The following is a 13,177-nucleotide window of genomic DNA, read 5'->3' as shown; positions in this document are numbered from 1 at the left end:
GAGAGGGTCTCCACTAGATCAGCTTAGGATGATGGACAGTTCCTGATGAAGCTTTAGGGTCTTTTACATGGGAAATCACTGTCTGCTATGAAAACCGATTAACTATTTACAACACAACTGGCGCTAACTAAAACAAATGTTTAAGACCCCAAACACATTAGAGACAAGTCCTCTGAACCCACCAACACAGGAAGAACGGGCCAGCAGCAGATTCTCAGCAGATTTTCTTTTTTACTGAAAATACATGCTTAGCCAAGCCAAGAGTGCACGTGTACAGGAGAATGGAGATGGATAGCTGTTGGCCAATTTTGGAATCAAATATTGGATATTGCATATGCTCTTCAGATGAACTTCTGAAGGTGTGTGGTCACATATACACAATCCACTTGTCGGAAATGAGGGCCATTCATTTGGTTTGTGCAAAGGGCTCTTATGTATAAGTCATCTTCATGTGGATGACAAAAAAAAAACAAAAATTTATAAAATTTTGTCCATCAAACTGGAAACATTCTCCCCAATGACTGGACACATTGCTGTGGAATAGCTGCAATGTCTCCAGAGCTGCGGTCCCCACAGACCTTCTATAATCTAAACCAGTCGGGCGTCAATACCAGAACTAGATAAGCAGTGTGGCAGCACTCGACGCACACAGGCTTCACAAAAACCGCTGCATCCCAGTGTTCATACACAGGCCAGAGCGCCGCATCTTAATTACCACCGCCGCCTCCGAGAAACCAGCTTTGATATGGAAATGTCTTCTTGTCTTCACATACAGTCTCATGTGCAGTTATTCTTATCTGATTCATAAAAAATAAAGCAGAATTCAATCCCAACACCTGACCCTCCCGCTTAGAAGTTTTTTTCTCTCCTAAGTGCGGTGTCACAATAAAAAGAATGGTTAATACTCCAAGAACGTGAGAACCAAGTGAAGACTTTGTGATTGCAGGGGAGATCAATATGGAGTCTCAGCTCGGGGGAGAGATCCGACGAGATCTGGAGGGAACAGTCAACATGAAGTCGTCGCCTTCCAATTTACCGCCGGAGTCCTGGAGATCACAGTAACCATATTTACCGACTACAGGAGGAATAACCACCAAAAGCCTAAGAGCGATAAATGATGGAACAGAATTACCAACACAGTGCCCCGACCTACACATCAGGTACAGGGGGTGTAGACTGATACTGCGTAATATAGTAAAAGCACAGATCCTGCCAGCGAATCAGTGCACACAAGATACTGTGACTAATACATTACCTGCAGAAGTAGTACTGTGCACTGTATAGGAAGCAGAGAAGGATTACCGTAACACAGAGCAAGAGAAGTCATATTGTGCAGAGTATCAGCAAAAGTAGCACATAAAGCAAGAAAAGTGGTACTGTTTATTGTATATATGTACACTGAGGATTACACCCAGCATACAGGACAGAAGAAGTTGTACTGTGCAGTGTTTGTACATAGCTGTGGCACTGTGCAGCATGGGGTTCAGCATACTAGCAGTACCACAGTAATGTAACAGGCGTCTGTCCTGTTCTCTCCCCACCGGCCGGCTGCTGAGCAGTAGAGTGAGCAGCACTGTGATAATAGAGAAGAATGTGAATACGCTCAGGCAGCGCCTCCCTCCAGTCATCTGGAAATAGTTGGGAGTCAGATCTCTGCTCTTTATCAGGGCCCGTACCTGTCTCTGCCTGACAGAAGCCTCACAGAGAGCACACCACTCTGCAGTCACACCGGCTGATAGATCCAGGGAAAACATCTCACAGGGGTTCCTATATTTTTATTGAAATGTCTGTAAAGAGATGATCAGATGAAAACACAGAGCAGGGCAAAGCAGGGGGCCACCTCATTCAACAGATTGTAAGCCCCCGTGGACAGAGCTGTCCTAGGCTGTAAGCCCCCGTGGACAGAGCTGTCCTAGGCTGTACGCTCCCGTGGACAGAGCTGTCCTAGGCTGTACGCCCCCGTGGACAGAGCTGTCCTAGGCTGTACGCCCCCGTGGACAGAGCTGTCCTAGGCTGTACGCTCCCGTGGACAGAGCTGTCCTAGGCTGTACGCCCCCGTGGACAGAGCTGTCCTAGGCTGTAAGCCCCTGTGGACAGAGCTTCCTAGGCTGTACGCTCCCGTGGACAGAGCTGAAATAACGTCTCCTAGGCTGTAAGCTCCTGTATGTGGAGATCACAGATGTCCTCTCTCCTATATTCTGGGTGTGCGTTCCTCCTCCCTGTGATGGCCGGTGGGCTCCTGTATGTGGAGGTCACAGATGTCCTCTCTCCTATATTCTGGGTGTGCGTTCCTTCTCCCTGTGGTGGCCGGTGGGCTCCTGTATGTGGAGGTCACAGATGTCCTCTCTCCTATATTCTGGGTGTGCGTTCCTTCTCCCTGTGGTGGCCGGTGGGCTCCTGTATGTGGAGGTCACAGATGTCCTCTCTCCTATATTCTGGGTGTGCGTTCCTCCTCCCTGTGGTGGCCGGTGGGCTCCTGTATGTGGAGGTCACAGATGTCCTCTCTCCTATATTCTGGGTGTGCGTTCCTCCCTGTGGTGGCCGGGGGGCTCCTGTATGTGGAGGTCACAGATGTCCTCTCTCCTATATTCTGGGTGTGCGTTACTCCCTGTGGTGGCCGGTGGGCTCCTGTATGTGGAGGTCACAGATGTCCTCTCTTCTATATTCTGGGTGTGCGTTACTCCCTGTGGTGGCCGGTGGGCTCCTGTATGTGGAGGTCACAGATGTCCTCTCTCCTATATTCTGGGTGTGCGTTCCTCCCTGTGGTGGCCGGTGGGCTCCTGTATGTGGAGGTCACAGATGTCCTCTCTCCTATATTCTGGGTGTGCGTTCCTCCCTGTGGTGGCCGGTGGGCTCCTGTATGTGGAGGTCACAGATGTCCTCTCTCCTATATTCTGGGTGTGCGTTCCTCCTCCCTGTGGTGGCCGGTGGGCTCCTCCATTACATCACCTGGAATCAATTCCTGTACACAAAGTGTGAGGTGCAGCTGTGAGAGCTGGCATCAGGCAATGGCTCCCGGCCACAGCGACATCTACCAGTACCTGTCAATCGGGATGTTTGCCACTGCTTGTAGACCTGCTGGACGTGCATTGTGATAAACTGACAGATTTGGAGTTGTCCCTTGAGGGAAATCCTGATGCCAAACTACATGTAACTTTAACCCAGTGCCAATCTGTGGTGTCCTCACAGCATTAGTTCTGCACACTACAGGTCCTAGTCATTATATACCAATGAGTGATATGAGAGAACGAGGATGGAGGATACACTTATCTTCCATCTCCTACATATGTGCATAAGAATATACATATTATACATACACAGAGACAAAAATGGACGCTCACAGGTATAAACTGTATGTAGTATAAGGCGCTACAGTGCCACAGCAAATGATGGTGCTATAGAAGTAAAACAAATAAATTGGTCAGAGGCTTGTTCACACTATTACTATTGGATTTACCAAATGTGACTAAAACCAAATCATTACACAAAAATGAACTAAAGAAAAGCTTTGGGTCAATTCACTCTGTAAAAAAGCAACAAAATATTAGTAAGTGACCCTCCCCCGCTCCTCTACACAGCGGGATCCTTGACAAGAGACCTTGGGAACGAAGCAACAGCTCTAGAAACATTCAGGGTGGGGATATCCTTGAATAGAGCAGAACACAGTGCAGGAAAGATCAGACTGTGATGGTACTCATTAGATTCAGTCATGTCATTCAGGGGGCGGGGCTGTGACTACCTCTCTATACACAGGATATACAGGGGGCAGGGCTGTGACTACCTCTCTATATACAGGGGGCAGGGCTGTGACTACCTCTCTATACACATGATACACAGGGGGCAGGGCTGTGACTACCTCTCTATATACAGGATATACAGAGGGCGGGGCTGTGACTATCTCTCTATATACAGGATATACAGAGGGCGGGGCTGTGACTACCTCTCTATATACAGGGGGCAGGGCTGTGACTACCTCTCTATACACGATACACAGAGGGCGGGGCTGTGACTACCTCTCTATATACAGGATATACAGAGGGCGGGGCTGTGACTACCTCTCTATATACAGGGGGCAGGGCTGTGACTACCTCTCTATACACAGGATACACAGGGGGCGGGGCTGTGACTACCTCTCTATATACAGGATATACCGGCTGGTTGTCAGCAGTAACAGATGAATAGCTGTTCCTGTAGTATAGTGTGTGAATCTTACAGAGACACTGATATTCCTTCCTCGCTCTGAGGTTCTTTCCCTGAGAGTGAAGAATAAATGCCCTCAGATTTGTACAGAAGAGTCAATATCCCCTGTAGCGAAATCATAGTGGGGGGGGTAAAAGGTTGTCACATGACTGGAAGCCTCTCTACATCTTCACGACACAAGTTATCCCCTTTAATACCTCACAGCAGAGTCTTTTCCCAGTTGCTAAAGACTTTTGTTTTATTTGATCACTTATGAAAGCTGCCCCTTTTACGTATAACGCCAACGACATTAACCCCTCCTGTTACACACAGGTGTATGTGGTGGTTCTGCAGCAGGTGCAAGGAGTTCGGTAAGCTCCATGTCCGCTGCATGTGAATACGTCCTTATACTCCTGCGGCAGCAGTAACAACCGGAAATACAACAAGTCCAATGACCAAGAACCGTACAGTTCAGATACCAGCCCATAGACATGGAGGAGAGAATAACCTACAAGTCCGGAGATACTGAGCCCAGGACAGGAGAAGTGGTGAAGTGCCCTGTCCATATATATTCAAACAAAACAGAATTATAACCAATAATAAAGAACAAAGGAAGCGATACCGTGCAATAGCCATAAAGCAGCAATAACATCTAGGAACTTGAAAATCAGAACATTTCCAATAGACATGTTTTCTGGGGATCGGACCTCTGGCAGCCACGAGCACTGCTCTTGTCCTATGAGCTAGACACTTGTGGATTATACCAGGGCCTATATAATAATGATAACATTCTACAGTCCAGCTGACAGACGAGGCTGCTACCAGTCACCACCCATACTGAGAAGCACTGAGGACCCTCACCTGATGAGTTGGGGGACACTCAGACCACATCAGGGCTGCGCAGTAATGCTTTCTAGCACGGTAGCCCGTCTACTAATATCCTAGGATCTATCTGACATCTGTGTGACACTAACTGCAGCACGTTCATGCCTTGTGAAGATATCCATGAGCTACTATAAAACATACGGTATCTATAGGATCAGGGCATGGTTATCATCTGGAAGGATACACGGTCTCAACCTTGTCATAACACAGAAAGCCCTATTCTTTCTGATCGGTCTCAGCAGCTCAGTGGCAGGGAAGGAGTTAACAGCGTTGCCCACAGCAGCTGGAATGGGTGACAATACGGAGAAGGAAGACAATGCTGAGCTTTTTATTAACAAGGCCTAATAGTTTTAGCAGGCAGCCAGTCGTGGCCTCAGGGCAGAACATTGCTGGTGATCCTTGTTTTTCTATTATAACATGCTCCCAGGAACGTGTAATAAACTTCTACAAGAGCCGTAAATGCTTTAGATGAAGTGCCACCGGCACCGCGCACGGCTACCAGACAATCTGTGCTGGAAATGAATGGTATCTGGAGGAAGATCACAGGAGACGGTAATCTGTGCGGTATACGCAGGATGACAGGTCTCATACCATAGCCACGGCCTGTAGATCTGCACTGTCACATTGCCACTTGGCTGCAGGAATCAATCACATTGTCGCAAAACTATTACAAAAAAAAAAAAGGACTAATGAATATCATCAATCCGCAGCAGCTTGGTAGGATGGCTATGCTTTTCAGACTACTTTCTACTGCCCCTGACAAGTTCCAAATCCAAATCTCATCCTCTTCTATAGGCTTATTCGTGCATTCTTCTTCCCCTAGTATTTACTGTTTTCTCATCCTCCTCTCTACTTCTCCTTCCTCCAGGCTCTTCTGTTTCCTGACCCTCCTCTCCTCTCTACTTCTCCTTCCTCTAGGCTCTTGTTTCCTCATCCTCTTCTCTACTTCTTTCTCCAAGCTCCCCTGCTTCCTCATCTTCCTCTACACTTCTCCTTCCTCCAAACTCTTCTGTTTCCTCATCCTCCTCTCTACTTCTCCTTTCTCCAAGCTCTCCTGTTTCCTCATCTTCCTCTTCACTTCTCCTTCCTCCAGGCTCTTCTGTTTCCTCATCCTTCTCTCTCCTTCTCCTTCCTCCAGGCTCTTCTGTTTCCTCATCCTTCTCTCTACTTCTCCTTCCTCCAGGCTCTTCTGTTTCCTCATCCTTCTCTCTCCTTCTCCTTCCTCCAGGCTCTTCTGTTTCCTCATCCTTCTCTCTACTTCTCCTTCCTCCAGGCTCTTCTGTTTCCTCATCCTTCTCCTTCCTCCAGGCTCTTCTGTTTCCTCATCCTTCTCTCTACTTCTCCTTCCTCCAGGCTCTTCTGTTTCCCCATCCTCCTCTCTACTTCTTTCTCCAAGCTCTCCTGTTTCCTCATATTCCTCTCCACTTCTCCTTCCTCCAGGCTCTTCTGTTTCCTGACCCTCCTCTCCTCTCTACTTCTCCTTCCTCTAGGCTCTTGTTTCCTCATCCTCTTCTCTACTTCTTTCTCCAAGCTCCCCTGCTTCCTCATCTTCCTCTACACTTCTCCTTCCTCCAAACTCTTCTGTTTCCTTATCCTCCTCTCTACTTCTCCTTTCTCCAAGCTCTCCTGTTTCCTCATCTTCCTCTTCACTTCTCCTTCCTCCAGGCTCTTCTGTTTCCTCATCCTTCTCTCTCCTTCTCCTTCCTCCAGGCTCTTCTGTTTCCTCATCCTTCTCTCTACTTCTCCTTCCTCCAGGCTCTTCTGTTTCCTCATCCTTCTCTCTACTTCTCCTTCCTCCAGGCTCTTCTGTTTCCTCATCCTTCTCTCTCCTTCTCCTTCCTCCAGGCTCTTCTGTTTCCTCATCCTTCTCTCTACTTCTCCTTCCTCCAGGCTCTTCTGTTTCCTCATCCTTCTCCTTCCTCCAGGCTCTTCTGTTTCCTCATCCTTCTCCTTCCTCCAGGCTCTTCTGTTTCCTCATCCTTCTCTCTACTTCTCCTTCCTCCAGGCTCTTCTGTTTCCCCATCCTCCTCTCTACTTCTTTCTCCAAGCTCTCCTGTTTCCTCATATTCCTCTCCACTTCTCCTTCCTCCAGGCTCTTCTGTTTCCTCATCCTTCTCTCTACTTCTCCTTCCTCCAGGCTCTTCTGTTTCCTCATCCTTCTCTCTCCTTCTCCTTCCTCCAGGCTCTTCTGTTTCCTCATCCTTCTCTCTCCTTCTCCTTCCTCCAGGCTCTTCTGTTTCCTCATCCTTCTCCTTCCTCCAGGCTCTTCTGTTTCCTAATCCTTCTCTCTCCTTTTCCTTCCTCCAGGCTCTTCTGTTTCCTCATCCTTCTCTCTCCTTCTCCTTCCTCCAGGCTCTTCTGTTTCCTCATCCTTCTCTCTACTTCTCCTTCCTCCAGGCTCTTCTGTTTCCTCATCCGTCTCTCTCCTTCTCCTTCCTCCAGGCTCTTCTGTTTCCTCATCCTTCTCCTTCCTCCAGGCTCTTCTGTTTCCTCATCCTTCTCCTTCCTCCAGGCTCTTCTGTTTCCTCATCCTTCTCTCTACTTCTCCTTCCTCCAGGCTCTTCTGTTTCCTCATCCTTCTCTCTCCTTCTCCTTCCTCCAGGCTCTTCTGTTTCCTCATCCTTCTCTCTACTTCTCCTTCCTCCAGGCTCTTCTGTTTCCTCATCCTTCTCTCTCCTTCCTCCAGGCTCTTCTGTTTCCTCATCCTTCTCCTTCCTCCAGGCTCTTCTGTTTCCTCATCCTTCTCTATCCTTCTACTTCCTCCAGGCTCTTCTGTTTCCTCATCCTTCTCTCTACTTCTCCTTCCTCCAGGCTCTTCTGTTTCCTCATCCTTCTCCTTCCTCCAGGCTCTTCTGTTTCCTCATCCTTCTCTCTATTTCTCCTTTCTCTAAGCTCTCCTGTTTCCTACTTCTTCTCTATTTCTCCTTCTAGGTTCTTGTGTTCCTCATCCTTCTCTACTTTTTCCTCCTACAGGCTTTTTCCCCCCATCCTTCAGCCTATCCTTCTAGGGTCTCATGTTTCCTCATTCTTCTTTGCTTCTATTTCACTTTCCTATAACACGATATCTCCATCATGTCATTCTTCTATCACTTTTCTCCTTTTCTATCTGCCTTTCCTCCAATCATCTGATTTTGCTCACTCTTCTTTATTCAATAATTCCTGCTCCATTATCCCATTCCTATCTCTGTCCATCCTACAATCATCATGTTTCTTTCCTCACTCACTTGTTTCTATAACAGTCTATGTTCCTTCCTTAAACCATCTACCATCTTAGGCTTCTCTCTGTCAGTCCTACCTTTAAGACCTGAGCTATAAGAGATCGCAGATCTACTACACAGACCGGTAGTTGCGTGACCAGGGCTGCATGGACAACATTGTGATGTCCGTGCAGCCCTTTGTTTTAATCAGCTGCCAGCTGCACATTTCTTATTACACAAAGAGACGTGCAGCTGACAAAAGATTATTTTTAAACCTGTTGAAGGACTGCGACTGCTGATCGCTGGCTTTATTATACAGATAGACATTTGCCTGATTTGGCCAATAATCTCTCCATGCAATAGGGTCTTTATTCATCCCTGTTTCTTTATCTTTTTCTCTCTCTTTGCTCCTTAAATTTTCTCCAGATTTTTCTTTTTATTGTTCCTCTATTTGCTTCGTCACCATCATCTATTCCGTCGTGTTAATTACGTTTCTTCATCATTCCTTCCTATATAAATCCCTGCTGCTTCACCATCCTATCTTGTTTCGTCTCCACAGTTCCTGCACTTTTATCTGCTCCATCACCGCTTTTTGGTCCTTCTTTCACCCATTCGTTTTATCAGCTCAATCATCTTGTTTCACTTGCTCTAACTTGTTCTCTCTGTTTTTCTTTTAGCCATCCTTTTCCCTTACTCTTCCTCACTTACTTCTTTTTTCAGTCATCCAAGCTCCCTCATCGCATTATTCAACCATTCTTCCCTAAAACCATCCCCGCTTCTTCACCTATTGTTATCCTATTTGCCCCTCAATTATTCTTTCCTTCTATCTTCATATCCCTTTACTTTCTTAATTGATAGCTACACTGCTCCATCATCTGCTCCACTCTTATTTCTGCCTCGATCTGCCTTCCTTTAATCGTCCCCTTCACTTTCCATTGCTCTTTACTATTTCCATCCCTTCTCCATCATCTTACTTCTCAAATAACTATCTCAGCTCTTACATCTTCTCTAAAATCTTATTTCTTCCTCAATCATTGCTTTCTTCAGTTTTTCCAAAATCTTCATCTGTTCTATTATCCTTTCTCTACAACTGTTCATCCTATCATTTTTCCTTTCTTGACTGCTCCTTCCTTCATCTTCTCTATCGTCTTATTTCTCCATCAATTGTTCTTTCCTTCTATCAACCCTTTCATTTTCTTCCTCAGTTGCTCCTTCCGTCAATCCTCCCTGCTCCTTCATCTTCTCCATGATCTCATTTCTCTTCGATCACTCTTTCCTATCACTATCCATGCTCCATCATCTTATTTATCTTCCATTACTCCTTTCTATAACCATGCCTGCTCCATCATCCTATTTCTCTTCCATCACTTCTCCCTCGATCCTTCCTTCTTTCAGTCACCGGTGTTTCCTTCTCCTGCTTTCCATCATATATCTCAGTGATTTCTTCCTTTGCCTGTTGTGCTTTCTTTCTCTCATTCCTCTACTTACAATGTCAGTCCATTATGAACTCATTCTCTCCTTCTCGTGTCTATATATCATTTCCTTCTCTATCGCCTCCTCTGTGCCTCCCTGGCAGGCACATTGCTTTCTTTCCATCTCTAAACGTCTCCTTCTTTATTAATTTTTATTTTGCTATTTACACTTGTTTATTCAGATTTGTGTCAATGGGAGACATTCGTAGTGAGGTGAAGAAATGTCATTTATTTTATCCTTCCAGCTCCTTAATTCGTGACTCTTTCTGCCCATCGGGTGTTAATCATCCGTCTCTGCGCCACATATAGTATATAATATAGCACAACAATAAAAATTATATATGTAATAACTATATACACAGATTAATACTATAATCATATGCATAGCGCATGACATCATATACAAACTATATATGTAAAGAACTAAAATGTACACGACAGTGGGAAAATTTAGCGGCATGAGAAAAGTTCTCGCACTTCACAAATCCACTTAAAGAGGCGACTGAAACTGTTCTAAATCCCAGGTCATATATAATGAATTAGTATATACCGTATGCATAGATATTTATCAGTCATGTTATTACAGATTTACAGCATAAATTAGCAACGTTATACATAACATAATACATTTATAACATGCTGAGCAGTCTTATTTATTTTATTCTACTTTATAGTTTACTTTATGTAGCTCTAAAAATTTAATGTATGTATTGTATGATCACATTTACTGAATGTAGAAAATCTGCAACACAGTTTTCGGCCAGTTTGCAGAATTAGGTTTGTCATCTGTATTGTGTATATAAGTTTTTGCATTATTCTTTATTACGCTTAGATTACTGGGGTACAGTTTGCTTCTACAACACCTGGAGTGACAGCAGAGCAGCTGAAAGCGGTGAAGTGGACGGCTAAGGAGAGCGAAGCCCCTGATCCACCAGCTGCAGCGGAGGACAATTTATACCGATAAGACGCTGACATTCCTGCTCCCTCCGCAACATGCCAAATAATTGTTTGCCCCGGCACACACTTGTTAACCCCTTCCCCACTAGCAGCAGCTCCCCGTGTAGCAGAGCCCAGCGACATTTGACAGGGTATTTGTTCCTGATACAAATCTCCACTGAGCTGCCGAGGGCACATCTGTCCTCCCCGAGAGATTTCCAAGGAGATTAGAATATTACTTGGCTGCAGAATAAATAGATGCTTTACTGCAGGTGACAGAACGACAGCGGTGTTAAGAAGCTATTGACCCCGTCGCTTTTATTTTCGATATTTGTTAACACGTTCCCTGCCATGTGCCCCAGGGTGGTGGAAAGAGTTAATGACGCAGCGCAAGAGGATGAGAGGCATTAAAGCCAGCAGTTGGCGGTGACACACAGGCAATGTCACATACCTATAATGTAAAGTTCTTTGTGCTAATCTCATCCTAAAAGGTTTTCCTACCGAGCTGAGAATTGCTGCAGCTTTTCCCTGCCGTCGGATCATAACCTTCTGGTGTTTTATTAACCGGCGTCTTGACAAATGTGAAGAAAAGTGTCTCGCTTCCCTGTCATCAAACCGGGGAACTTCTACCTCAAAAGCCACAAACTTCAGCAGCTCCGAACCGCGCCAAAAAGCAACGATGTAATTTTAATGTGCAGGAGAATATAGAGGGATAAAGCAGCCTTCGTACTACAACTCTAACGCTTTTATTTTTCATGGGACACAAATAACCTAACTCCTCCGGCTGTGGCCTCTGGCTTCTCAGGGACTCGTTTTTTTTCTGCCTCCCTATTCCCCCCCCCCCCCCCCTCTCCCCAAGTGAACAAAAAAGAATCTTTGTATTCCTGCCCGACCCTCCTCTGTCTATTCTAAATTTGACTCCACGGTTTAAGTAGTCGAAGCGGCTAATTCTGAATCGCGGCTATTGAGAGAGGACACACAGAAGTAGATCCCAGTTTAGCAATGGATACAATTCGCTGAATTGGCAGTCTAATTATAAATGTGGCATTTTAAAGCCCCTTACAAACCCAGTGCCACCTTACCTTATGAGGGAACTTCCAGTTCAGCAACTGGTGAAAACAAAATACCATGAGTGGATCAGCTTCGCCCTACACCAGGCCCGGCCAACAGATTCCTCTACACACAGACCCTCTCACACAACACAAGAATGCAAAGGAACTTAGAAAGTTGTGTACTCGGAGCTGCTCCTGCGTTACAATGCACCGGGGGAGCAGCTACCATCTGCACATGACAAAGACATCGCGGCACCACCGGCCTCTATGAATATCTCAATAGCACCAATCAGCTATTCTATTATAACCTCGTCGAGCGACGGCTCGCTCCACAACTCTCAATGTGTCAGGATCATGCAACGCCAAAAGTGAAAGTGAAAAATAAACTGCATTAAAAAAAAAAAAATTTAATAATAAAAATTATGAGAGGGCCTGAAGCTGGGGAGCAGAGGATGGCTACGTCGGTGACAGCTCTCACCTCTTATCGCCACACGACAGGATGTGCTCGCCTTTTATCTGCTCCATTCTCAGGGAGTGTATGCAGGAACCACCCCGAGGAATGCATTAATCTGTGACCCCCAGGCCGGCACTCACAACAGCAGCCACAACAGTCCCCGCTCCCCTATTGTCCTCAGAGAACCTGGCACAAGTTATCAGAGGGCCCCGGGCCCCACATTGTCCTGCCTGACCTGCCCCGTCAGCTCCTTCTGTAAGGGATGCAAAAAAACTGAGGGAAAAAGACGACCCTGATGTATCACAATCTAACATGGAGCAACAGATATCACAATATAGTATAGAGCGCCACATAATATCACAACATAGCATCAAGCGACAGATCATTTCCCCAATATAACATCGTCATACTATATCGCCCATTATAGCATCAGGTGTCACAATATCTATCCCACTAGGCAGCAGATTTTTTCACAATATAGCATTGATTGACAGATCATATCACAATGTAACATCGAGCAACAGATATCACAATATGGCATCTAGCGTCACATAATATCACAATGCAACATCGAGCAACAGATATCACAATATGGCATCTAGCGTCACATAATATCACAATGCAACTCTGAGTGACAGATCATATCACGATGCAACACGAAGTGTAAGATCATATCACAATAAAGCATCAAGTGACAGGTCGTGTCATAATACCCCACTGAGCAGCAGATCATATCCTGATATAACAGAGATACAGATCATATCCTGATATAGCTATATGGATCAGTCATCCCCTCGCACCTCTCCCCGCGGCTGCAGAGCTGGAATAAGCCGGGGCGCAGTACTGGAGGAGGTGGGTTACCTCCTGCTCCCATCACAACCATCCTCGGGTGAATTCTGGGAACACTTTAATATATTGTATAATCAGAAATGGAAATTTCACGGAATAGTAAGGAAGAGATTTCTTATTTATAGTCTGTGACAATCACGACACAAAAGAAGC

At 45.8% G+C, this 13,177-nt stretch overlaps 1 protein-coding gene across 8 annotated transcripts in view; it reads right to left on the bottom strand.

The window, feature by feature from the left end:
• Positions 1-13,177, bottom strand: part of SOX6 (SRY-box transcription factor 6) — a 425,495-nt gene that overhangs the window by 407,111 nt on the left and 5,207 nt on the right. Inside the window, exon 1 of one of the 8 annotated variants that reach the window (XM_069964996.1) lies at positions 11,752-11,855. The exons of the other annotated variants lie outside the window; for them this stretch is intronic. The gene's annotated coding sequence lies outside the window, so the exon portion shown is untranslated. Of the gene's footprint in view, positions 1-11,751; positions 11,856-13,177 lie in introns of those variants that run through there. 8 annotated transcript variants of the gene reach the window in all.

The sequence above is a fragment of the Dendropsophus ebraccatus genome, chromosome 4 (genome assembly GCF_027789765.1).
Source record: "Dendropsophus ebraccatus isolate aDenEbr1 chromosome 4, aDenEbr1.pat, whole genome shotgun sequence".
Lineage (NCBI taxonomy): Eukaryota > Metazoa > Chordata > Amphibia > Anura > Hylidae > Dendropsophus > Dendropsophus ebraccatus.
The sequence above is the reverse complement of the archived record's forward strand: the minus strand, read 5'-3'. Positions and strand labels throughout refer to the sequence as shown.